The 11,436-nt window shown below is 36.8% G+C and overlaps 1 pseudogene; it reads left to right on the top strand.

The window, feature by feature from the left end:
- Window positions 1-1,113, top strand: LOC112976406 (annotated as a pseudogene).
- The last annotated feature ends 10,323 nt before the right edge of the window (window positions 1,114-11,436 follow it).

Here is an 11,436-nt window from a genome sequence, read left to right as displayed (position 1 = left end):
AAAATTAACTTAGTCCACAGAGGCAGGCTGCAGTTAGTTGGATTACTGATGTCTGTAGTAGGATGGATTTCAAATAGTGCCTGTAACTATTTGCCAGATTGGAAAAATCTCAATTTAGACTTAAATGAACTGGAGACCTGGACTATGGGACTCTGGCAAACCTGTATASTCCAAGACAGAGGAGCAACAGCGTAAAGATTTTGATTCTTTCCTAGCTTTGCCTGTAGAATTCAAAATTTCCAGGATTTTAGTATCTACATCAAATGGACTAGGACTTGTGAGCCTTGTGATCTCTAGTTTTGGTTTGGACTGCCTAAAGATGGAGGATACAGAGCAGAAATTAAAGAAATAGCTGTTACTGCTTGGAGGAGTACTCCTATGGATATCTGGAGTTCTGGCCTTAGTTCCTGTTTCTTGGGTTGCCCATGTTATCATCCAGGAATTTGGGGATGAAGATATCCCAGAGATTGTGCCCAGATGGGAAATGGGGGATGCAATGTTCAGTGGTTGGTTTGGTTTGGTGGATTTTTTTAAAATTCTAGGAGCATCCCTACTTCTCTCCACTGTCTGCTCATCAACTGACCACCCATTACCAGAGYAGTATACAGTGGCGGATATGCAAGATACCCATCAACATGTGGAAATTGAAAATAGAAGATTTTAAAAAGGGTAGATACCAGGTTTTCAGATTCTATTCTTGCATTACAGTAAGAAAGGTCTGCTGAACAGATAGGTTACTGTTTGCAAGATATTGGGGGGATGTTTTTCTTACTGTATACTTCATTTATTAACTACTTACCTTACCTTTAACTACTTACTACTTTAAAGACTACTTAATTTTAATTAACTGATGACCTATACAGATCTGATTAAGTTACCATGATTTCTTCCAAAACCTGATCAATTGCTTCTTTAGGATAGATGAGCATAAAATTTTGGGTCTCTGGGGCTGCATGGAGGCTTGACCGTCTGTTATATGGCAGAACTCCTATTGACTTAGAGGGTCTGCTTCAATGACTTGCTTAAAACAGTAACATTAGCTTAAGTCCTCTGACAGTCTGTTGTGCCAGCTCAACAGGCATTACAAAGAATGAACAGGGTGTAATCTGAAACAAAATTCCACAGACCTTTACCATTTATATTAGTGTAAACTAAACAGTCTCAGACAATGTCAYGTAATACAAGATTCCTCTTTGTCTGTGAGAGAGTGAGAATATACAACTGAACATATCCCAGCACAGACTCTCTCCAAAGAAAGCCAGGTCACAGTATTTTTGAATAAGATGCTGTCTGGTGAAATGTTGACCATGCTCATTGCCACTGCAGTTTTTACTTAATGAATGTAAAGAACTAACTTCAAGTATATGAATCACTTTTCTTTATAACTTATCCTAAGACTTGTCAGTGATTGATGTGAACTTTCTATAAATTGCAATGACTTTAAGCAGACAAAGCTGTAGCAACCATCTGTTTCTACAAAGAGCATATAAAGACACAGAACAGCAATAAAAGAATGAAATAAAACACTAGTCTGGGAAAGAGCTTTGTTTTTTAAAAAAAATGTATTTTCCAATCACTGAAACACATGGAAAAGTGCAGAGACAAGTTAATCTATGTGATGGATTTGCATACTCTTACAGACAAAATTAGAACAGAAACACATTCAGAATATAACCTGATTAAATATTTATTCAGTCCTGAGCATTTGATATTTAATACAGTATAAACATAGCAATAGTAAAAAAGGATCTTAAAATTATTTGATTTGTATCCTATTAAAATTTCTGCTAAAATTTGCTCATTTGGCTAAATATTCTTGTACCAGTAATATTTAGATTTTAATGCATGCAACTGCAGTGACATTGGTACCTGGAAACAGAACTAATTATGTTTGTTATATGTTGCTGTGCAGAGTATATTCTACTTAAAGAGTAATATTTGTAAGTTTAAACTGACAGGGGTTTATCCATATGCATTTTAATTTATTCTATTGAGTGTTTCAAGTGTGAATAATTTGAATTAATAAAAAAAATACCCAAACCCATAACTGTTTAAAAGCTGTTTATAACCATGTTCAACACTACTGATTTGGGAAGTGAGGAGCATCAATATGTTTAAGTCTCTCAATTTTAAATGAGAGTTTTGCAAGCTAAAGCCARCAATACTTCAATTTTGGCCTCACCCTGTACTTATCAGGTGATAATACTTTTTTTGAAAGTTATTCAACATGTGAGGGAAAAACAGCTAGTCTGGCAAGAATTTAGAAAGCTCTAAATATTTTCCACAAATAGCATTCTTAATGTTAAACATTTTTATGGCCAGAACTGAACTATATTAAACAGAACATAAATAAGACTGTAAATAAATAAAAGAAAAATCATAAAGTACACCTCTAAACATCATTCTACAAACATCTTATATAATCAAATTGAGAAGCTGAAACGGTCAACCTTCATTTCACCTCTACATTAAATAATTCCAGATTTGTTTTTTAAAATTTGACCTTTCAAATATGAATGGTATCTCAAACCCAAGAAACCAAAAACAAATGGGGCATTCATAAAGGATATTCAGCCAGCCATCTTGCCCAAAATAGTGTGTAATGTTTGTCTATGCATTTACAAGAATTGATGTATTTGTGCATAAGAAAATCCTCGGGTGAGGCTTACAAAGACCTCTCATCACAGAATTGTCACTTTGAATTTGAGACAGCTGCTACAATATGGTGGTTATATTCTCTTGCACTGTCTCACAAAGTAATTACAGCCTTTTGAAAGATGAAGACCATGTGTTTGTGGCTTGTTGCTTGGGGAAGAAAACTTTCACCAGTGAATTAAATACATTTGAGTGCAACAGAATTATTTCATATTCTACTTAATATGTTATCTGCAATGTCTAGCTACTTATGTAGTACACACAGATAACCCCAACTGCTTTACCAGGACAGGACTTTTTAAACACCTTATGCTACATCTAATGTTCTGAACTTCCAACAAAATGAATCCAAGCCGATGCATCTTCCTAGCAGGCTGGTTCAGGTAAGACAAATCTGAAACTTGCTATTCACTTTTGCTTATTACACCTGTGCAACCTGAACTGCAGTCATACACCCATACAGGGTCATACTGTGTATTTTTTAAAATGGTATTTATCCTATTGAAATAAGTTAAGCCTCCCTAGTCAGGAGCTTTTCTTTTTCAGAAAAGGTTTACGATACCAACAAGACTTCTGATATCTGAGTTAGTATGTGACAGAGTGAAAGATTTTCCTTCTGGTACAAATACTTTAATGAAAACATCCCCATATGTAAAATTTTTACATTTTCCTAGTTGGTAATAGACAACCTCCAGGACAAAAAACTACACTTAAAAATGAGAGTTTCTCTATAYTGCAGTGGACATAACTATTCTGATTTCAGCGTTGGTATTATAAATTTGATTTAGCTTCCAGTTCAGAAAGCAGCTGCCCTTTTGGTAGTCTCATCAAAATTTTAGGGTTACTTGTCTGCCTTGCCTTCCCACTCTCCCGCAGATGCAAGAAACCTTTTAGTGCAGGTTAAAGTACTGTACATTCACTGAACTCGGTCTCTTCCTACAAAGAATTAAAAAAACAAAAACAGAAGAAACTTGTGTTTCAGAAACAAAATTCCAATGTGGGTGTTGAATCTAATTAGCAGCTGTTGTGAGGCAGCCTTGATGTTTTGGAAAGGAGCTTGCACTTATGGTTAGCTTCAAACTACAAAAGTCACACTCCTGTACAAAAATATTGCATGGCATAACAGCCATCTTCACAGTCTGCTCACATGAAAATAGTGAAAAGATAAACAATCTTCTGTTGAACGTAGTATTTCTCAACACAGTGCCGTTCAACAGGATACATACTTAGTACTGCCTTTGTTCCTTTGTTCCATCTTTACAAAATAAAAGCACACATGCAATACATACAAACTGTACAAAATCAGTATACCAAAATTAATCTACTTTGGTTTTCCGGTTGTTGGGTTTTTGCCCTTTTTTTTTAAGCACAGAAGAATTCAATTCACTGTATTTTACAAATAAACATATCAATGGTGAATGTAAAATAGAAGATCTTTAAAAGCAGGTCACTAGAACTACAAAGTTCATCTAAAAAAAGATGAGCAAGTAGAAAACCACTTCAATGAAAATGCATGATTATACATCATCAACTGGAAGGGCTGGTATACTGATCTTTGTTCTTGTGAAGTATGCTATCTTCTCCCTAAATTCAGAAAAGAAAACAACTTATTAGTTTATTATTTATCACTCCATTGTCATCTACTGTAGAGTTCCTGATGTTACAGCATCCTTCTTTAAAATACGAGTTTGGAAAACACAGTGAATTTATTTACAACAAATGTGGTATGTCAGGCTGCTCTGGCAAACTGCTTTGTTAGGCAAATTTATGTAAAAAGCAACTTCAATTTTGAACAAGAAAAATCAGCATTTCAATAGTGACTGCAACATCAAGGCTGAAATATTGACCAAGTCACTGTACTTCCTATGATGGTATTTCAGTGGAGGGAGGAAAAGGCAAAAGCAAAACACTTGATCCTGATTTTGGAGAGGGAAAAAACTTTAAGAATAAGGTCTGAACAAGACTCAGAAGCAGAATTGTCATCCCATTCTCCAAATGCTTCCCTGGTGCTATTACTGTTTCTATCTCCTATGAACTGAGAGATTACTGAAGCACAAGGAGCTGGCACCCATTTGCCTGCCAGCAACCTAGGGAACAGAAGACAAATTTGGGAGTTAAGAATTAAAGCTCAGAAGAGACATTCTTCTTAAGAGCTTCAGAATGTCTCTGTGTGATTAATCTTTGAGGCTAAACCACTGTAACAAGCCCAACTAACAGGATCAGTACAATTCAGCCTTGGAGATGGTAACTACTTGTCTAGTAGACTAAACCATGTTGTCAACTGCTAAACTTGAGTTCCAGTCAACAACAGTACCTCAAAGCAAAATCAGCTCTGTAAACTCAGTTTCTGGGCTAATTGCGTGGTGATCAGAAAATAAAGGAGAATGGAGTTTTACAACATTCTTCTTGTGGGGCAGTGATGTCGTCTTGAGCACTGTTACCTCCACAACTGCGGGTAGTGCAGAATCAAAGCAAGAGAAGCTTTCAGTGTGTGCCTTATAGGCCCCTATTTGCTTATGGATTTCTCAAACTGTTTACAATACACAGGTTCAAGAAAAAATAAATCCCCAAGTTTATTAGCAGCTTGCTCAAGCTTCCTACACAGGAATCCAGAAATCAAACTTTAAAAACTTGTGTTAAAACATAACTGCAAACTAACTTAATTTGTTTTATCACTATCTGGAAGAGTAAGCATTGCATTTTTCAATCAACAATTTATTTTTTATATGGAAGTGTGGCCTCCAGGCTGCTAGCTTGCCACTTGTGTCCAGACTATTAGGAATTAACTCTAGTTAAACTGAGATTTGAGACATAAAGCATTTATTCTGGCTTATGCTAAATGAGAGAACCAAACTAAATGCTTCATGTCATCTCTGCTGCTCCTGGCAACCAAACGGTAGAGAGAGACCCTGCTCTCCCTTAAACGCAACGGTCTTGAGCAAGACACAAGCAATGTTTTGTGAGTTTCCTGATCAAATGTGTATTGTCCAACTTCTCCTTAATAAGTGATTTGCTTCAGGCACCTGGCATCACTGAAAAAGTTCGTATTACTTAAAGCACAATGGCAACTTACCGTGGGTCAGCTGAGCCATGGTAACAGGTCATGAATATGCTTAGCCCATAGCAGATGCAACATAGTGTTAGGAAGTTTTTTGCTCCATTTTTTTCCTGCCACAGCTCAGCTGACATATAGCCACTTCCGTCACATGAGCAAGTTAGAGGCCTGGTCCTTTGAATCTACAACTTTTAGCTGTGTTAGAAATGAATGATGTTTCTTGCAGCCCAAGACTGAGTGTTGATTTTTAAATAATATCACAGGGCATGTTGGATTATGTTTAAAAATAATGTCTGTTACTTCACTGCAGTAAAAAGAGCCCGAAAAGCAGAACAGGCCATACCTGAATGACTGCACTTGCAGTGGCACTTTCTGGCTCTGCTCCCGTAACCGACACACATCCTTGGAAGCTTTCTTCATCAGTTTCTCAGCACTTAAACCCTGTTTCTGTTCTTCCTTTGACTGTTCAGCCTGTAAAGGAGAAAAATGACTGTATTTTGATAATACTGAGCAACTACTCATTTCAAAGAAGCGACCTGTGTCAAGCAAAATCTCTGTACAAAGGGTCAGCAAAATATAAGACTCATATCACAGGACTAGAAGTGGGCACTAAATAAGATAACAGAAGTTTTCCTAAAAATATAAATGGAAAAAAAACTATGCTATGACAGCTGGTTACCAGTTGTCATAAGGTTCGATGAGATATTTAAGGTTATAGTTAGACAATAGCTATATTTGTGTGGACAAATGCTGTCTAACCAAATGTCTTTTTAGAACTGAGCCACAGTGATTCTCTTTCCATGTAAAATAGCTTTCATTAGGAAATCAAAAGTGTTAGCAAAGTTGCCTATCCCTGTTCTGAGGTGATAGACAAAAAAGAGAAGACATGTTCTTGAAGTATACATCCAAGTTTTGTTAACCTTGTTTTCAAAGTAAATATTCATGAACTCTTACTTACACTTTTATTCGTGACAGGGCACCCATCTTAAAGAGAAATTAAATTAACTTGTTATTCAAACGTRTGCCTATTCTAATACTTAGCATTTAAATAAATGCTAAGATGCACTAGCCACAGAAAGAAGCACCAGGGATTGAAGACATATGTTTTTATATTGCTTTCAACCAACTGGAAGTCTAGCTTTAGCATGTACTTCAACTCAGAGGTGTTCTGTAATTTTATAAAAGAAATTAATTGCTTTAGAACGCACTAAAATGCCTACATGTAACAGATAAGTAGGGAAAACAAAACAATCAAAATAGCTGTTTTCCTCTGAATTATTATTTTTCGCATGACCTTCTAGTATGAGAATGCTTTGCATGCTCTAAGGGCATAAAACAAAACCAAGTTAAGCTGATACTAAACCCATTAGCATCAACTCCCAGGACCATACAACTTAATGCAACAGAGATAGAAAATACGGTCACTCATCATTAACAAGGGCATTCATGTTACTACATCCAAATTTTCTAGTCAGATCTATTTAAATCCTAGGTTTATGTCCTTGATACAGGACTAAAAATCTGGTAGCAGGGGATACAAGGTCAACAGTATTTTGTATACAAAGGATGTATTTTAGCATTTTCTCTCACCTCAGATTAGGAGTAGGCCTTTCCTAACCCTATGAATCCTTTATCAGATCCTGCAAATAACAGCTGAAGGGAACGGGAGCTCTGGACTAAAGAAGAGGGGAAAGATAAGTGCTCCCAAAGGCTGTCTTTGTTATAGTCATTTCCATCTCAGCAGTCCCTTCTGGCTTGCTTCTCCCTAGAGCTGGGGATTTGGATTACCCAGCAATGCCCCCTTAGTCCTAATGGTAGTTAAGTCATAGGCCTAGCAGAGAGGTTCACTTAAGCTGTTGAAAAACACAGATTTTGCATGTGGATAAAGGCTGATTCTTTACTTTGCATTGTAGCAGAGCCAAAGCCAAGGCAATCGCCACAGAGAGCAGAACACCAGCCTGGTACAAAAGATCTAGGATCTTTTCTTGACCTGACCACTGCTGAGCAGCTAGCTAACCACCAGTAAGCTACAGTATTTCTGTACTTCAGTACTGCTGTCTCTATTACATATTTCTGTATCAAACACTGCCACATTAAGACAAGTTCACAGTTGTACCATCCATCATTTTGTTGATAGATTATTACTTTTAAGAGTTATTTTAACTTTGTCAATGGTTTCTGAGTACCCAGTATTTTGAACAGCAGCTTTTCTTTTTTCTTTTTTTTTTTTTGGTGGACAGTCATCTGTATCTCTTAGATAAAAGGTCACTGTTCACATGCAGACCCCTGTTTGTGGGATGCACGGCATGGGCAATGCCATGCTGCGTGTGCACATTTATCTTCACCCTAGAGTCTGGTGACTGCCACACAAATGTTACTGTATTTTGAATTTTGCCAGCCATCAAAATTGAACAGGAGCAGTTCATGCTCTTCAACAGTTTAAGTTTCTGAGATACTAATTTTGGTGCTTAACTTCAGGCATTCAAGCTTGAAAATGCAATTCTGTTAAATCATATTGAAACACACACATCAAGCCACAAAGTTGGTTTGTTACTCAGGAGTTTTTGTCTCACCCTAGTAGACTCACAAACAACAAAACAACTAATTAAACAAAGTTAGTCCATACTATCAATTTCATACTGAGTATTTATAGAAATCCGTTAATAGCAGCATAGTGGTACCCTGTTCAAATGCACTCCAGTGATTTTACAAAAGAACACCACCATCTCAGAAACCTCCAGTCAGCTTGTACTACTGTTAAGTTCAAGTCCCCCGTTCCAAAATACCTGTGATTTTAAAATGAAATTAACCTATAAATACTGTTTTTCCTATTAGTTATTGAACATAAACTTGCAATCTACAACTGGAAATGTATTAATTAATTTTACATATGTCATTAGCCGTAGGTTTTATCAGCTTCCCTAACACTTATCAAAGCAGTAAACATACAGTACTTTGAAAATTTCTACTTTTATCTTCCCCTACTTATCTAGGAGATTCTTGTATCACATTTCAGGTTAACAGCATAGATATAATGACTTCTTTCTTCTAATATTCTCCATTACTTTGCTGTTTAGCTATATGCACTCCTTTTGATATTTCTTAATCCTTTTATTTTTATATGCGTGAAATTACTGTGAGCCAACAATATGTAACAGCAGATCRTGGGTCTGCAGATTTATGATCTCTGTCAGGCTTAGCTATTCTGGCTGTAGAAGTTACTTCTATCAATTTTAATTTAAACTAGTGTGGCAGGCTGCAAACTGCAAGGGGTAAGGAGCTAAAAGACATTCTCTGCTGGTGCAGAGCACTAATCTCCAGCAGAAGGAAGGTGCGGACAGCTCAGGGAAGTAATTTTTTCCCATTTGCCAGAGCTACATCTAACATGCATTGAGGCTCAGAACTCAACTCAGTTGATTTCAGCTCAGTGCCTGTGATGCATGTGAGAAGGATGTACATGATCAGGTTTATATTAACATCATGTTGCTTGAGTGGCTTACAAAAAAGTGTCAATTCTCCATCTATATAAATACAGAAAGGCACACTAATACTTTGGCCGCTCATTGAATGCCCAAATCTGGCCTCAGCCAGGTTTGTACAGCTCCAGTTAAAGAGGGGGACAGATGAATCTCTGTATCTGCACTTAACTTAGGCATAAGATAAAGTATAAGGAAACACTTTCAAAATTAAAACTGAAACACTAATTCCTGTCTTGTTCAGTGGTTTTTGTATAAAAAGAAAGTGAATCTAAAGAGAAACAGTTAACTGTGCAAACCACCAAATAGCATGGGAAACTGGGAAAAGGACCTCTTTGTGGTACTAATGTCATAATTATAGATTATCTCCACATGTAAAATGTACTGAAAAGACATAAAAAAGATATTTAAAACTATTCACAGGAATCTTTTCTGGATTTATACAGTGAGGAAGTACTGCAGAGGACACTAAGCGTCTGAAAACTTACTTGTATGAGAACTTAAGACTGAAACTTTAGTTCAAAATACTGCATAGTTTCTCATAGAAAAACTATCTAAACAAGAGGAAATGCTTCTGCTGTACAGGAATTACCCACTGTTTTCTGATCTGCAGATATTAGTAGGCTCTGTATATACTTGCTGTACTTAGGAAGGGAAGGCATGGAGTCTGTGTATTTGGCTTCAAGCAGAGTGACTGCACACGAGGAAGCAGCCACTGATTTTCAACATTCCCCACATCTGTGGTTTCATTTTTCACTTGAGATTGTCCCAATTTCTCTGGCATTTCCAGCTGCTGCATTAGTCTGGGCCATGATAATGCCTGCAGGATCTAAAAACTAATCTGTGACAATGTTCTCTAGGCTGCTGTGTTCTACTAACCGAAGAGGAGACACCGACAGCAGAGTACAGCATTCTCAGGGTTGTTTGCTCCACAGGGGAAGGCTGCAAAGATACTAACAGGGAAATATTTCTAGAAACTTTGTAAGTATTATCAAAGGGATGGTGCAGCTGTGATCATTATTCTGGCTTTTAGCTTGAAAAGAGGGACTTAAATGCTGTGCTGCAGCCTGCATATATTTTAGGAATGGATGTTATTCCCCTTATTCCTCATCACAGTGTGCATCACTGATGCTGATCAGTGACACCAGAGTTGTAAATATCAGACACAAACCTATCTGCTGCTTTGGAAGAACAGGTTAAAGTATGAAAGTAAAAAAACAAAGTATTTCTAGTATTAAATGATGCAAAGGTGTGCTTTATACTAGCAGGAATAGCTTTAGAGTGGCCTTAGTTTTAAATAAAGGAAACAATTTAAAATGATGATTTCTATCCTGCATTCAGCATTAGATATAGACTATAAACATTTAAAAAAGTTTAGCTATATTTCTTTTACATAAACCACAATTTTCTAGGCCAAACCTTAGATCAAGCTATACACAATCAGTTCAAATGAAAAAAAATGCATGGCTACATTATTTGATTTAAAAATTGTGCTGTCTCACTCCATTTTGCAAGGATTTTACAATACTTGACAATGTGCTAATATTTTATAGCCATTTTGGAAATCTACCAAGTATAGCCAACAGCAGATGCCAAGGAGAGAGACAGACAGACAGAGGGTAGAACGCAGCCAGAACAGAACTAGGAGAATATATTGGGAAAGTGTAGTTATCTAAGCTATTTGATGGTCAAGGACTTCTTGAAATAGGTGATATCATTGTGGTCAATGACCTCTGATGGATTTTTCTTCCATGAATTTATCAAACTGCTTTTTGAACCTATGTAAACTTGTAGCATCCGCTATGTTCTGTGGCAAACATTTTTGCAGTTTATCTAAATGTTGTGCTACGTTTCCTTGTTTTGAACCTGCCACCTCTTCAATTCCCTACTTCCTGTATTATAAGAGACAGTGATTAACTGTTCTGCTCCACATCACTCATGACTTTATAGACTTCAGCTGTATCTACTTATACATTCCTAACATAGAAGCTGTTTCCTCCCTTTGACAAACCTTGTCAACCCTCTCTAGTTTTATTATCCACTTTGAGATGGGAAACCAGAACCGAACCGTGTAAGTTACAAGCCTAACATGTGCTTGTGATAGGTGATAATTTGTTACATCAACTCGGGAAGTGATTTTACCATGAAACTAGGCACTAAGTACGGGCTATCAACTCGTGAAGTGATTTTACCATGAAACTAGGCACTAAGTACGGGCTATCAACTCGTGAAGTGATTTTACCATGAAAC

This window comes from Apteryx rowi, unplaced genomic scaffold, assembly GCF_003343035.1.
Source record: "Apteryx rowi isolate R43461 unplaced genomic scaffold, aptRow1 scaffold_722, whole genome shotgun sequence".
Lineage (NCBI taxonomy): Eukaryota > Metazoa > Chordata > Aves > Apterygiformes > Apterygidae > Apteryx > Apteryx rowi.
This window is presented reverse-complemented; position numbering and strand designations above follow the sequence as displayed.